At 38.6% G+C, this 16229-nt stretch overlaps 1 long non-coding RNA gene and 1 pseudogene across 1 annotated transcript in view; both read right to left on the bottom strand.

The window, feature by feature from the left end:
- LOC105509078 overlaps window positions 1–10089 on the bottom strand; it is a 30758-nt gene extending 20669 nt beyond the window's left edge. Inside the window, exons 1-2 of the long non-coding RNA XR_001001383.1 lie at window positions 9805–10089; window positions 4863–5114 (exon numbers count right to left, since the gene is read on the bottom strand). This is a non-coding gene — a long non-coding RNA (uncharacterized LOC105509078). The remainder of the gene's footprint in view (window positions 1–4862; window positions 5115–9804) is intronic.
- A 650-nt stretch (window positions 10090–10739) lies between these two features.
- Window positions 10740–11468, bottom strand: LOC105509138 (annotated as a pseudogene).
- Between the last annotated feature and the right edge of the window lie 4761 nt (window positions 11469–16229).

Raw genomic sequence — 16229 nt, 5'->3', positions numbered from 1 at the left:
GAGTTTGTCTTGTTTCTACAGGATTTGAGATGTGTTCTGTAAATCCAGTGTATTGTACAATTTTAAACATATATGGTGACTTCACCCACTTTTTAATTTCACAAGAGTTTATTAAGTACTTATAATGCTCTAGGCACTGCCTTCTGAGAACAGATGCCCACTCACTACTGCAACCCTATGTCTCCCCTTGCCATGAAAAAACAACAGAGAAAACACATGGTCTTGACCTGTAGGGAGCTCCTGGTCTAGCTGCAGAGACAGAAAAAGAAGGAGGAACTTGTTAAACAGTGTGGTAAGTGTTGTGACTGGAAAGGGTAGAGAATAGAGGAATTTCAACCAGACTCAGCTTCAAGGTGGTAGGGAAGGCTGGGGGCTGAAGTTGGGGCCTGGGATAAATTCAGAAGAGGTATCCTCTAAATTCTTATATACATACATTGGGACTTAGCCAGTTGGAGGGAGGGCATTGAAGGTGAAAGGAAAGGCACAAGTAAAGTCCTAGACATGGAGAAGCACAGGGGGTGTAGGAAAGCAGCTGGAGGTTCTGCAGAGCTGGAATGTAGAGTTGGCTAAGGGCTGGCAAGAAAAGAGGGTGACCTGGAACATGAAGGGTTTGAATGTTGTGCTATGTAGTATAGGCTTTCCTTGAAGGGCAATAGGGAGGGACAGAAAAATTTTGAACAGGTTGGTAACAAAATCAGATTTTCACTTTTGTTCATTCTGGCTTCTCTGTGGAAACTAAATTGTGAGAAAAAAGAGTGGAAGGAAGGCAGCCATTTTGGAAGGTAGTACAGTAGCCTTGGAGGGATGAGGTGACACACTGATTGAGTCAGCGTGAGTGCAAATAGAGAGGTGTATAAATGGGTGTTCACAGGGCAAGAAAGGCTATGTGTAAGAAGGTGGGGTGGGGTGGGGTGGGGCAGGCAGGCATGGGAAGGAAGTGCATCACATGCAAGTAAGTGAGCTAGGCTGCAAGGAGGTATGCCTCAGCCTCTTAGCTTTACTTGGAGTGGGGGGTGGGGGTGGGAACGACCACAACCTCCTTCCTGTTTCTGGTTTTCCTGTTTGATGTTATCTCTGTGTGAAACTCTTCTAGAAGATCTTTGGTCAAGTGTGACAAGACCTACCACAAACTGTACCCTTTCATCTGCTGACAAAACCTGCTGACAAAGCAAAAAAATCTACATCCTGTTCTTTGTCTCATAGCTGATTAGCTGAGATAATAACTCTGCTCTCTGAAGCTTACTAAGAAAAACCACAACCACTACCGAGAAAAACATCTCCAAATGTTTTGGAAAGTTAGCAAACCGTGACGTCTGCAGTTTGCAAACTGACCAGTGTTAAACCACATCATTTGCATTTGTATTTACCCCTCCCTATAAAAGCCAAACTGCCTAAGAGGCTGAGCCATTCCCATCATCTTCAGATAAGAGTGGTTTCCCTATTGTAATAGCCAAAATAAAAGCAATCTTTTAACTTGTCTGTTTCTTTGACAGGATTGGTGCCATGACTCAAAATGGGACCATGCCTTCAGATCTCCGTCTGCTCCACCCAGGTAATAAGGACACTTGGAGCCTTTTTGCTCCATTTGTGACTGGCAATACAAGGACCTAAAGGTGAGCCCTATTCCTAATTCAGTGTTCCAGACTCTTGTCTGTTGGTAGCATGGTAGGAATTTAATTTTCATTGAGTATGCAGTTGATCTCTAGTGCTGAATTTGTGTGTGTGTGTGTGTGGTCACTTGGTAATCTCTGTAAATGAATTAAATGGTTTGCAGATACTGTGTCTCTGTTAGGTCAGAAAGATGTCAGAAAATTGGGTTTGCTATTTTTGTTTGTTGTCTATTTTTTCTCTGTTTTGAATTCAATCAAGAATTTCTACTCAGTGGAACAAAAAGAGCTCTTTATATAGAAACAGGTGAGTTATGTATTTCTGTGTTACGCCTGACCTATGGCTGAGATTTTAGAATTAAAATGATAAGTTTTCTAGATCGGTATGTATATTTATGTGTCTGTGGGTATGTAATATTTTCCTGCCTCCAGATGGTATTACTAAATTAGACTATCAAAATTTTTGAAGGTACTATTTTCTGATTGACTTAGAGCTTACTGAGGTCTTATATATATAAAATACTCAAAAATTTCTGGAAATTAAGATAATTGCATTTCTACTTTTAATATTCTTATATATACTAGCTCAAATATTCTAAGAATTTAAGTTCACATAATTTAGGTAAATTTTGGCAAATGAGACTAGCTTTATATTGTTGGTTTAATTAAAACCGTTATGTCTCCTGAGTTCTCAGTATTTGGTATTATACAAGCATACAATTTAATCTACTTGGGCACATTCTTCCTCAGCTTTTACAGGTTTCTTGGCTTAATAATCTATCATTTTAGTTACTATATATTTATAATTATAAAAATATAAATTTTCACTTAGTTAAATTGAATCACTGTTTTGACAAATGTTAATTCAAAAGTAACTAATTATATTTTATAGTGTGTCATCTTGGCTCAAGACCAAGATCTTTTGATAACATAAAACTTTACACTGATGCTAAATTTGGTAAATTAATGGGCATTCATTAGATACCTAGATTATCTAACTAGAATAAAATACTGAGCATTAATTACTAAGTATAATTTTCTGCTTATAGACTTTTTGCCTATTATTTTTTATATAATACGGAGAGTCTATATATTTGGGTGTGTTAATGAACATGTTTTTTTTTTTTGCTACAGTGAGTTGTATTATAGGGATGTTTATTACTGCAAAAATTATGAGATGTATATTCCTAAGATGTTAATCTGCTACGAAATAGTGTGTATGAAAATAGTTCACAATTATCCACTGAAAAAGACTCTTCCCTTGACCAAACTTGAGTCAGGCTCCTTGGAGCATTCTTCCTAAGTAGACTTTGACGTTGGTCTGCCCAGTCCAGTTTTAGCAAAGATTTCTGCTTAGCGAATTTATTAAGAATTTACTAATTCTTGATATTAGACCACTGGATATTTGATCAAGTTTCTCACTCTCCACTCTGGATATCTTAGTTTTAGAAAGTAGTTTTATTATTAATAGTTTCATTAATTAACAGTTTTATTATTAAAAATAATTTTATTAAGTCAGTTTAGCAAGAATCCCTCTACCTTGGATATCTAGTTAAGTTCTTAGTAATTTTCCATCTGCTTACCACCTTGCTGTACTCCTTGGCTATAAATCCACAACTGTCTTTGCTGTATTAGAAGTTGAGCTCAGTTCCATACAGAAACCTCTCTCCCCTACTGCAGCAGTTTGAATAAGATCTATCTGGCTGTTTTAATACATATCCAGTAACTTTTCTTTTATACTACCTCCAAGGTTTCTCTATGCAATAGGAGTTACTGTAGTTAAAAGTTATAATCAAGGCCGTCCACGGTGGCTCACGCCTGTAATCCCAGAACTTTGGGAGGCCAAGGCGGGTGGATCACGAGGTCAGGAGTTTGAGATCAGCCTGACAAACATGGTGAAACCCCATCTCTACTAAAAATACAAAAATTAACTGGGCGTGGTGGTGTATGCCTATAATCCCAGCTACTCAGGAGGCTGAGGCAGGATAACTGCTTGAACCCGGGAGGCGGAGGTTGAAGTGAGCTGAAATTCCTCCACTGCACTCAGCCTGGGCGATAGAGTGAGACTCTGTCTCCAAAAAAATTTTTAAAAAAGTTATAATCAATATATGACAATGAGATGAATGAGACTCTAGTAGAAGTGACTGTGGCAGAAAGGAACATTTTGAGTGCAAGGTATGCAGGATATTTTTTTGTTAAGGAAAACAAGAGTAATTTTTTTCTGAAGTCAGATGAGTAGTTATTCCAGGATGAGAAACGGGAAGGTGTAGGGCAAAACCCTACAAAACCCTAACTAGATAGAGAAAGCTGTAGGAGGTTCATGGATAGGAAATTTTATTTCTTGTAGTCACAGCTGGCTAAAGCTTAATAGGTTTATTTACAAAATTTTTAATATAAGTGTTAGTATCAAATATGCAGATGCAAAACTAGCATTTGTTTTATTCTCTATTAAAATATCTTATTTGGATTAGTGTAGTCTCTTAATAAGAGTTTGTAAAATATTTTTCTTTACCTTCTGAGTAATCTGCTTAGAAGATAAACATTCAGAATCTCATCAGAATAATTTTCTGTGCTTTGTACTGACTTTCTCGAGTCCTTGATTGTTTAAGAGAACAGTCTTCATATAAAAGAGATGAAGTTCTTTGCAATTACGTTATCTTCTATATCTACTCTAAAATTATTTTACATCATTTGATTAAATAGATAACCAAGTACTATTTCTCAGTAATCCATTATCCTACTTAATTAAGTATTCAAATTTCCTGACAACATTTTATATTTTACCTTCTGAAAATCAAATCCTAAATGGTATCGTTTTGCACTGTCAAGGAAAAAAAAATGTACAAATCTGAAGTTAAGTGAGGAAAACCTTACTAAGGGAGAATCGTACAATAGAATGATGCTCAAGATCTAAGACAGGAAAGTCTCAGGCATGGGGTGAGCAAACATAGCTATTATATGCAGAGACCTTGGGAGAGATGCTTATGGAAAGTGGAAGGGGGTTTGATGCTAAGAGCTGGTATATGTGTGTGCGGGTGGGGGCGGTGAGTGGGTGGGGGACTGTGGGGAGGTGAGGGATGATGCTGAAACTTACTGGGCTACATCAAATATTGGTAGCAGAGAAGTGAAGGCACGAAGATTGGTTTATGGTTAGGCACATGGAGTGGGATTTTGGGTCTAAGACAGAGAAAACAAATTAGAATACTGGAGGAGGTTCATGTAGATTTGACCACCTAGTAGTTTAGGCAAACCAACCTAAAGTTGTGTCAAGGACAGAGTTTAATCGCCCTATCAGTCCTCCACTCTTGTTCAAGAAAGGCTCAGTAAAAGTATCCTTGAACAGAGAGACAAGGAGAATCTCAAGTAGGAGATGGCGGAGTTAAATAGTCCCAGGTCAGGATTGCTCAGTGTTGTTCCTGGAGGACTAGTTAAACCATCTGTTTGGCATGCTGGCAAAGGTCAGTTGTTTTAGTGTCCTTCAGATCAGGCATCTTAAAAGTTGGATGCCTAAAAGGAAAAAAGAGAAATGTTAATATAAAAGGAGATATTAATGTGAGAAAGACAGAAGTTGAACCCAAAGGTATCCATTCCAGGAGGTTTCAAGAGGTTAGTGGATGAGCCCTTTTGACCATGTAGCATTGATCTTTGAATGTTTTGATGCTCTTGGTAATGCTGCCCAGAGTCTGGGTTACCTCTTCTATCAGAACATATGTGACCCGAGCATTTCCCCATTCTTTTTTTGTGGTCCAGTCAGGGCTTGTCCAGAGAAAAAGAGAACCATGCATAGTCTGCTAGCAATGATGGATCTTCATAAGTTTATAACAAGTCATCAGACTTGAGCTTGCAGTAATTCTTCAGAGCCTGGGGGCCAGCCACAAGCAACCTAAGGTCTCAATTGGGATCTGGATAGTAAGGTTTTCTCAGTGACTATAAGTAACAAAATAGGAGAAACATTGGAAGGTTAGTTTAGGAGTTTATGGCTAGATATTGAGAAAAATTGGAAGAGTTGAAAATTTAGTAAAAGTGCACAATTCGTGCAAGATAACAGATTCAACAGTTTATTAGTAGTTACAAAAACTGGTTTTCCCATAGTGTGAGAGAGTCACTTAAATCTCTACCAGAGAAGAGAGCGTCTGCATAACTATCAGTTACCTGCAGTTTACGAAGTGGCACTAAATAGCTCAAACACAAATTAACAGGATCAGAATCTGATAATCAAGAAAGATGTGCTGTGATTTCCTATGGAAACACAAATTTTCTTTCTACAGTTACTACTCCTGTTTTGATCAAAGACAATCTCAAAGAAAGATTATTCTTGATCACAAATTAAAGTTGGTCTCATGAGATACGGCCTGGTTATTTGCATAGGTGCAGCAAGAGTGGCAATTTACATATAGATCATATTATAGTTGCTTTGCTGGAAGTTTTCATAAAGAATGTCAAATTGGACTTTTGAAAGCCTCTTGAGGATAAGAAGCCAAGCCAACAACTCACATCAGATTACACATGCAGTACCTATCGATGTGGCAGGCATTCCTTTCTTCATGAGATCCCATGAATATCCTAAGATTCCAGAGCCTGCTGGGAAGTGATATTCCTTGCTCACCTACAAAGCTGCGAAACCCACAAAACCAGGTTTCAAGCCAGTTTTCACAAGGGGAGCTTTGTAAGCATCGGCTCCATAAGGTCAACCTTAGCTCCTAAAAGTGTCTGCTCATATCTGATCAAATAAACGTCATTATCAAATATGACATCCAGGCAAAGCCTTGGTTGTATTACCGATGTTTTTGTGCCCTGTTAACAAAGAGGACAGACTCTTATGGAATCTATGCAAATAACTATATTGCCATGAAAATAAGAAGACTCAATGAGAATTTCCAGATTTTGAAAGGGTGAGTCAGGGAAGAAAAGAAAGAAGTTTCATTTCTGTTTACTAGAAATTAGCATAGTCTATGAAATTGTTATGAGTGATGAATAGCTTTAAAAAAAAGAGGAGGGGTTTTCTTATGTCCAGAAAATAGAATATTAGGCCGGGCGTGGTGGCTCACGTCTGTTATCTCAGCACTTCGGGAGGCCGAGGTGGGCGGATCATGAGGTCGAGAGATTGAGACCACCCTGGTCAACATGGTGAAACCCTGCCTCTACTAAAAATACAAAAACAGCCGGGTGTAGTGGCACTCCCCTGTAATCCCAGGTACTCGGGAGGCTGAGACAGGGGAATTGCTTGAACTTGGGAGGCAGAGGTTTCAGTGAGCCGAGACCATGCCATTGTACTCCAGCCTGGGCAACAGGAGCAAAACTCTGTCTCAAAAAAAAACAAAACCAAAAAAGAAAAAAAAAAGAGAGAAAATAGGAAAATAGTACATTAAAGGAATAGCCCTATTCCAAAAAAGTCCCATAATTATCCATCATCAGTTAATTCACTCCTAAGTAATTAGTTCTTGTCCCACTTGATCACGGATTAGTAGTCTTATGAATCCATCTCTTTTTCAGCTAGAGTTCTGGAATTCCTGACTCAGTTCATTGTTTTGGTCCCAAAGTTATTTAAGCAACGTAATTAGAAACTTTTACACAAGAGTACCTAGCATAATCCTTTTCCATGTATCCCTGAGTCAGTCCCTTTTTGTTGAAACAAAGTCCTCCATAGATGACAAAAGACTTAAAATTGCCGTGGTTAACATGTTTTTGATAATTTTTGAAAGTAAAAGATCTGATGAAAGTTTGCTATAGAAATAATACCATTGACAGAAAAATTTAGTTGTCATTATGGCACTTAAAGTTGCCGCAGAAAGTTTCAGAGAAAATATGTGTAAACATAATAATTAATTTTATTTTCAAAAAAGGGTGGATATTACATCAAATTTATGAAAGTGGATGGGCATAATTTTTATAGAGAAAACATTTTCAGATATAACATGATCAGCTGGGTGCAGTGGCTCATGCCTGTAATCCCAGCACTTTGGGAGGCCGAGGCAGGCGGATCTCAAGCACAGGATCAGGAATTGGAGATTAGCCTGGACAACATGGTAAAACCTAGTCTCTACTAAAAATACAAAACTTAGCTGGGTGTGATGGCAGTTGCCTGTAATCCCAGCGACTTGGGAGGCTGAGGCAGGAGAATCACTTGAGCCTAGCAGGTGGAGGTTGCAGTGAGCTGAGATCGTGCCACTGCACTTCAGCCTGGGCGACAGAGTGAGACTCCATCTCAAAAAATAAAATAAAATAAAATAAAAATAAAAGAAATACATGACAATCATGAGACATAATATGTCATGAATATATCAAACATATAGTTAGAATATACCAAGAATACATTTAGATTATCAAGCACAGAGATTCAATATATTTGTATAAGTTTAGGAAAAAAATACTCAAGTAGAACAAAAATGTATTTTTACAATGTGGACAACTCAGAAGACATAGCTATCTTTATTTTTTAAATCAATGTATCAAACTACTCTCAATGGCCAAAGGTTTATCTAAATTTGGTGAACTTGTAGTTTTTTATAACACAAATTTGATTATCCTAATTTCAAGGAAGTTCAAAAATACTTATGTAGGCTGTCATTCATCTCTAAGCCAACCCAAAATGAGCTTATTTAAGGTGTATTATAATTTAATGTGGTAATACCATCTGGAGGTAGGAAAATATTACACAAACAAAATGTATGTGCACATGCACCAACACACATACATAAACATAGGCAAACACAGCCAACTTACAGCTTTAGTTTTTAAATTTTAGCCAAGACTTAGGCATAATCACAGAAATGCAAAACTCACTGATTCATATAAAAAACCAGAGTATTGGCTGGGCACGGTGGCTCATGCCTGTAACCTGAGCACTTTGGGAGGCCAAGGCGGTGAGATCATGAAGTCAGAAGATCGAGACCATCCTGGCCAACATGGTGAAACACACTGTCTACTAAAAATACAAAAATTAGCTGGGTATGGTGGCATGCACTTGTAATCCCAGCTACTTTGGAGGCTGCGACAGGAGGATCACTGGAACCTGGGAGGTGGAGATTGCAGTGAGCCGAGACCGTGCCACTGTACACCAGCCTGGTGACACAGCTAGACTCCATCTCAAAAAGCAAACAAACAAAGAAACAAAGTATCATCATTGCCTCGCCTTTATATTTTTATAAGGGTAATATTTTTGGTAGATGGGCAAGGTGAAGTAACATGTTCAATATGAGAACTGAAGCGTCTTCACCAATATTTGTGTAGGAGACCCATAAGCGACCCTTGGCTCTGGTGTATAATTCTAGGGAAGTTGTGGACTCAATTTCAAGGGAGCCATGGAGGAGAGACCGAGCGGTCATCTGGTATCTCCAGAGTCCACCTGAGCGGATAAAACATTCAGCCTGTTTCCAGTGAGCCTTTTTAGCCTCAGGCTGTTGCTCTCAGTGCCCCTGGGCTCCTCTAGTGCCTCCTATGAAGGGACAGGACTTAAGCTCAAGGGATAATAAGGAATTGAGGGGCCAGAGTGGGAGAGGAAAGATCTGGCAGGAGTGGACAGAAAGGTGGAGGAGATAGAGGGTTGAAAGAAGAAGATCCAAGAATTAAAGGGAGCTGAAGGGAGCATGGAAGATGGTAGAAAAGAGAGATTGGGGGATAGGTGATGGAAGACACAGGTCACAGGAGGTGTTGGGGAAGGAAGACTGTCTTTGAAAGAAGCAATGGTCACTGAAAAGTTTTTGAGAGAGAGCATTTTTTTTTTCTGCCTCTTTGTACCAAATGCCCACCACCACCAACAAAGCATCTATTGCTTCGATGAGATCTTGGTGGTGCAGGATTCAATAACCCTTTGCAGAATGAGACAATTTAGAAAAATTCTACATTCTCCAAAGAGGCCATTGAAATTTAAGTTGTAAAATATTACCATTTTTTTCTGAAGAAAGTGGGTGGAATTATTACCATAGTAACACAGAGCATACCCCACAGTTGAGGGGTCTGGAGAACAACAGCCAAATTGATGGTTTCTCATGATAATGGAAGTGCTAGAGGCCTTTGGATTTCAACTCAGGTGTGATTCTCAGGAGAGAATGAGGGGCTTTCACCCCACTCAAAAAAGGCAGAAGGGAAAGATAGAAAAACAGAAGAAAATGACAAAAATGAGAGAAATATAAGTCAACTTCTCACTGTGCTACAACAGACAGATGTCTGGAACACTGGATTAGAAATCATGACTTACCACTGTGGATCCTGATTTCCCCAGTCACGGAGAGGCACAAGGAGTCCAATAAGGCAGCACTGGGTGAAGAAAGCAGGAACCAGGGGCAATGGGCATTTTGTCCAAGTCGTGGCATCATTATTGTCAAAGAAAAGAAGTTTAATCTGGACATTCGTCTAGAAAAACTTTCTGAGGAAGGGGAGTATTGCAATAGAAGTGGGGCAACAGCATAACAGAAAGATGCTCAAATCCTAATTCAGAGAAGGGATGAGTGACTTTAAGATTTTAAGATACATGTGGGAAGTTGAGGGGAAATCAACAAAACCCTGCGAAAATCTGGGGGTGGGAGGGAATTCTTAAAACTTAACAAACATCCTCAAACATTATATGAATAGGAGAATTGAGACAGGAAATGTTGGTTTGTGGTCAGGCACATGGGGCTGGGTCTGCACCCAAAATGGAGCAAACAAGTTAAAGTGAGAAATTCACATAAAGCAGAGGGCCTGTTAGTCCTGTGCAAAACAGCCAAAAGTTGTTTCGGTTAACAGTCAAGCACAGTCTTCTTAGCCTCCTCAGTGCCCAAAAGTGCCTTTGAGATTTCCCAGAGGACCTCTGAAAGTTGCAAAGATGTCTTCTTTTACTGTGGGAAAAGACGAGAGTTGGAAATAGTTAGGATTATTTGATATGTTATCATTGACAAGATGTCTAGGATGTATTGTCCAATCAGAAGAGATGTTTAGATTTGCACAGGTTAAATTTGTATGGGTAAAATGTTATTACCACGAACATGTTTAAAACTGTATTCTATGTAAGAAGTTTCTGGAGAATTGTGAATGTGTTTTTTTTTTTCTTTACACTTTTAAGATTACAGTGTTAAATGTTTATCAAGTTACATTTCTACAGCTAGCAGGATAACAAATGTGTTACTGGCACTCAGACCTCATCCAAGGGAATGTTTACAGGGAATTCCCACGTACACCACAAGCCAAATAACTTCCAGCATTTCCCATCTTTGTACTTTCTTCATTCCCATCTTTGCCCAAGTCATCTGGTTTTTCACGGACCACCATTGTGTGGCCAGTGATGGAGTGGCCTCCTGACAGTGAGATCACAGAATCTTCAATATACACATTGTTGCACCATCTTTTCCAGCAGTCACATTGCCCAGCTGTTCAACATGCCTCTCTTGATCCTTTGGTCCACCATGTTTTGGAGATAGAGGATAAAGTGAGGACCGGCACTGGTACAGCCTTGTATATTATTTGCAAACTGATGAACATGGAATCTGCTGTCCTTCAGGCAATCCTGTAATGTGTTCCAACACCACAACTGGTCCATTTTCCTTCTGCTTGAAATGGATAATTCTCTGTACCAGGCCTTCACCTTTCAACATGCACTGATGGGGCCACACTCCTGTCTGAGTTCTGAGGATTGCCAGGGAAACAGGAGATGCTATAAGAGATGACAACACAAACCCCAGAATTGTTAATGTTTTCGCTGTACATGATATATTTCTATTTGTCGGACTCCTGGTGTTGTTTTGCTTGATGTTAGATAAAAGTAGTATAGTGTTATCAGTCATTCATTTTATTTTCAAAATTTAACTTGGTTAAAACTTTACTTCTTTTATTTGGAACCAATATATGCTAGGCTGGTAGTTTTACATTGGGGATCCACTTCACTTATCTTTGCATTTTTATTAATACTCTAATGTTCAGAATCTACTTCAGATTTACTGACTCTACTTGATAACTTTGATATATTTTTAGTAAATTCTAATGAAGTGCTAGGTATTTGCGGCATCTAATGTTTCAGGATTTTTATGTTATATATGAAAATGTTTTCTTTGTAAGGTTATATATAAGCATTTTTATAAATTAGATATAGCCTCTTTGAAATTATTGCTAATACATTGTGTTTATAGATATTTTGTCTAAAATGTTTTTTGGATTGAATTTGTTTTATTTTGTACAACAGAAACAACCAGATGTGTTTGTCAATTGTGTTATTCTTATAATGAACTCTATTCAGATTATTCACTTTTGAAAATTATCAATAATATGTACATGATAGCCATTTTTAGACTTTTGTCATCTACTGATAGTTTTGTTTGTTCTGTTTTACACTGATGTTTCCATAAAATCCTTGCAATCAATTATAGGCTAAGGTTTTCTATCTTCAGCAAAAGAGAACAATCTTAGAGTCTGGTGGAAAAGGATCATGCCGTACACTCCGGGGAACAGATTTCTGATGGCGTTGTTCAAATGACTATGAAACCACACCATTGAACTGAGTCAGGAGTTGCAGACTTCTAATTGAGAAGCGGATGCATTCATGAAACAAGTAACACAAGATCAGGTGGAAGAAAAGTTAATTTTATCGAACTGAATGAGCAGATGGCTATGATTTTTACTTGAAATATTGTTGATGTTTTATTGTTCTATTTTCTGGAAATAAGAATTTCTTTTATTTTTCTCTTAAGCTGTCACTCAAACAATTTTATAAACTAGGCTAATTTCTTGTAAACGGAAATGAAACTTCTTTCTTTTCTTCCCTGACTCATCCGTTCAAAATTTGGAAACTCTCATTGAATCTTCATGGCAGTAGGGTTATTTGCATAGATTCAGTAAGAGTCTGTCCTCTTTGTTAACAGGGCACAAAAACATCGGTAATACAACCAAGGCTTTGCCTGGATGTCATATTTGATAATGACGTTTATTTGATCAGATATGACTAGACACTTTTAGGAACTAAGGTTGACCTTATGGGGCCGATGCTTACAAAGCTCCCCTTGTGAAAACTGGCTTGAAACCTGGTTTTGTGGGCTTCGCAGCTTTGTAGGTGAGCAAGGAATGTCACTTCCCAGCAGGCTCTGGAATCTTAGGATATTTGTGGGATCTCATGAAGAAAGGAATGCCTGCCACATCGATAGGTACTGCATGTGTAATCTGATGTGAGTTGTTGGCTTGGCTTCTTATCCTCAAGAGGCTTTCAAAAGTCCAATTTGACATTCTTTATGAAAACTTCCAGCAAAGCAAATATAGTAAGATCTATATGTAAATTGCACTCTTGCTGCACCTATGCAAATAACAAGGCCAAATCTCATGAGACCAACTTTAATTTGTGATCAGGAATAATCTTTCTTTGAGATTGTCCTTGATCAAAAGGGGAGGAGTAACTGTGGAAAGAAAGCTTGTGTTTCCGTGGGAAATCATAGCATATGTTTCTGGATTATCAGATTCTGATTCTGTTTATTTGTGTTTGAGCTATTTAGTGCCTCTTTGTAAACTCCTAGTAACTGATCAATATGCAAACTTTGTAGCCAAGCTTTCTCTATCATTGTGGAAACTTCAGTTTGGTATTTACCTTGCACAGATTGTTAACCTGGCACAGATTGTCAACCTTTACCAGATTTTCAATTATTCCAGTTTCCTTCAGCATCTGGCTACAAACTAACAGCCTTAAAAACGATTCTATTTTTATTTCTTCCTCTAGACTTGTAGTCACTGAGGACTAAAATCTGACTGTCTATATACTTATTGGGACTCTAGGTTGCCCTGTTGCTGGTCTTTACCCCCTAGGATTTGAAGAATCACTGCAAGTTCAAGTCTGAGGATTTGTTATAAGCTTAGAAGAACTTATTACCATTCCAGCTAAACATTCATGGTCCAACTATCTCTTTGGATAAGCCACTGTTTGGACTGCTCAGAAAGATTGACAAAATGCTGAGGTCATGCACGCCCTTATTGGAGAAGTAACCAACACTGTGGACATCATTACCAATATAAACAACATCTTATCTTCAAAAACTCAGCGAGTGGTGGGAGAGTGAATATGCAATTGCCAAGCCATACATAAAAATACAACTTTGACTACAACTTCTGTAACGACCAGTCTATGAAGCCCAACCACAACCTCTTCAACATCAGTAAGGACCTGGTCAATAATTGCCAGATTCCCTTTTCCTTGTATTTCTAACTTAGAACCAATCATAGGAAGCCAAATATGCACACCTAACAAATCACATAGGATGATCCACTTCTAGTTAGCCTGTTTCTAATTTCTCCATGCCAACAGCCTCCAATTAGGCATATTTAATTCCTTACCTTTTTCCACTGTACAGCTTTCCCATCACTTTACCTGCATTTTAGTCTCTGCCGAACATAAATGATTGGTGACTCTTTTGTTTAGCAAACTCTGAATAAAGAACACTTGTTCTCATTTGAGTGATTTTTATTTATTTCACAGTTTCCTTGGAAATTCCATCAAGATAAGATCTGCTCCGCCTATCACCACAGACCCCAGCCTTCAACTGGGGCAGAACCCCTTGTGCCTTATTGTTTGCCACTTATCAAGTCCACAGTGATGTTGCCGAGTCAGCACCAGGTCTGAACTTCACTCTCTTTGTGGTGAGTTCTTTGACTATTTATTCTGTGTTTGATACCCTGGTTTTGTTATTCCTTACCGTTTGTTTGGCATTTTTGGCAAAACCAAGCCCTTCTTTTCATCCTTTTTTTGCCCTCATTTGTGTTACTCTTTTGTGTTATGCTCTCTAAAAGTGTAGTTTGTCACAAGGAGAATCACAGGATAGAACACTGGCATGGGTCTTTTAAGACTATTGTTAGTGCCAGTTTCAGAGACCAGTGAGTTTTAGTTCCTAACTCAACTACCATCTTGTCATCCATTCTGCCTAACAACATTTGCTTCACTGTTGTGGATCTTGGTTTGGCCTTTCTTGAGTGTGCCTGTAGACTGTAGATCAGGATATACCCTTTTGCCTTACTCTGGGTAGAACAACAACATACCTGGACATTCATACCTCAGAGGTTCACTGAAGGCCCCTCCTATTTTCCCCAGGTCCTCAATCAAAATTTACATGATTCATAAATTTCTTTTGTGATTCTCTTCTGATACAATATGTAGATGATCTCTTACTTTGTTACTAAACAAGGAGACCTATAAAAAGGATTCTACTTAATTGCTCTCAGCCCTAGCAGAAAAAGAACATAATATTTCAAAAATATATTATAAATTTTCCAGAATACAGCCCATTATTTGTGGCATGACCCATTTAAGGAGGAAAAAGCATTATCTCCTTTTAGACTATCAAAACTGTTGCTAGACCCTTTTCAAGGTGGCAACAGAGAGCTCCTCTAGACATGACTAGATATTGCAGACACAGGGGACCAAATTTTTTCTGTGATTGCAATATCTCTTTACAAATTGGCTAAATCCCAGTCTCTGATGTGGGAGCTCAAACATGAGTGGGTCTTCTGTAATCTGAAGACAGCCCTTCAACAGCCTCCTTCCTTAGTCGTCCCTAACTATTATATAAAAAGTCATTCCATTAATTTCTGCATGAGTGTTATGGACATGCCCTTAGGGTTTTAGCTTAGTTTCATGGGATTCATGAAAATCCTATTTATCACCATAGCCTCAATTTTGACTCAGCTGTGGTGGCTTATCCTTCTTGACTAAGACAACAGGTAACAGCTACAAAACTTTTCAATGCTTGTGCTAAACTAGTTCTAGGCTCTCTGCTTGACGTCAGGGTTCCTCATGCAGCACAGACATTACTATTGACTGAGTATATGTAACACTTTTTAGCCAGCTTACTAGCATCTAATACTCTATCTTCCTCTCACATGACTATTTATCACTGCAACACACTGAGTCCTACCGCTCTCCTGCCCCACCTGAAATAAGTGCAGCATCATGATTGTCTATTTTCGGTTAGGGAACTTTATTTGCCTCACTCCGATACATTAAAGATCCTCCTGGGAAACCTGATCTAATTGGTGAATCATATCTCAAAACTGAAACTAGAAGTTAGTAAACAGGATGTGCCATCGATAATTTAAGAAGATAGGTTTTAGAACATAGTCCTCTACTAGAATTAAAATCATCCCATATTGCAGAACTTCTTACACTTACTAGTGTTTGTCAACTAGCTAAATTCCAGAGAGAAAATAAATAGATAGATGGATAAGTGGATAGATAGCAGATAATGCTTTTGGAGTAGTACATGACTTTGGTATGCTTTCATGACAAGGGTTTTTTTTTTTTATTTTATTATACTTTAAGTTCTAGGGTACATGTGCATAACGTGCAGGTTTGTTACATATGTATACTTGTGCCATGTCGGTGCGCTGCACCCATCAACTCGTCAGTACCCATCAATTCATCATTTATATCAGGTATAACTCCCAATGCAATCCCTCCCCTCTCCCCCTTCCCCATGACAGGCCCCGGTGTGTGATGTTCCCCTTCCCGAGTCCAAGTGATCTCATTGTTCAGTTCCCACCTATGAGTGAGAACATGCGGTGTTTGGTTTTCTGTTCTTGTGATAGTTTGCTAAGAATGATGGTTTCCAGCCGCATCCATGTCCCTACAAAGGATGCAAACATCCTTTTTTATGGCTGCATAGTATCTGTGACAGACTGGAT

This window comes from Colobus angolensis, unplaced genomic scaffold (genome assembly GCF_000951035.1).
Source record: "Colobus angolensis palliatus isolate OR3802 unplaced genomic scaffold, Cang.pa_1.0 Scaffold17, whole genome shotgun sequence".
NCBI lineage: Eukaryota > Metazoa > Chordata > Mammalia > Primates > Cercopithecidae > Colobus > Colobus angolensis.
The sequence above is the reverse complement of the archived record's forward strand: the minus strand, read 5'-3'. Positions and strand labels throughout refer to the sequence as shown.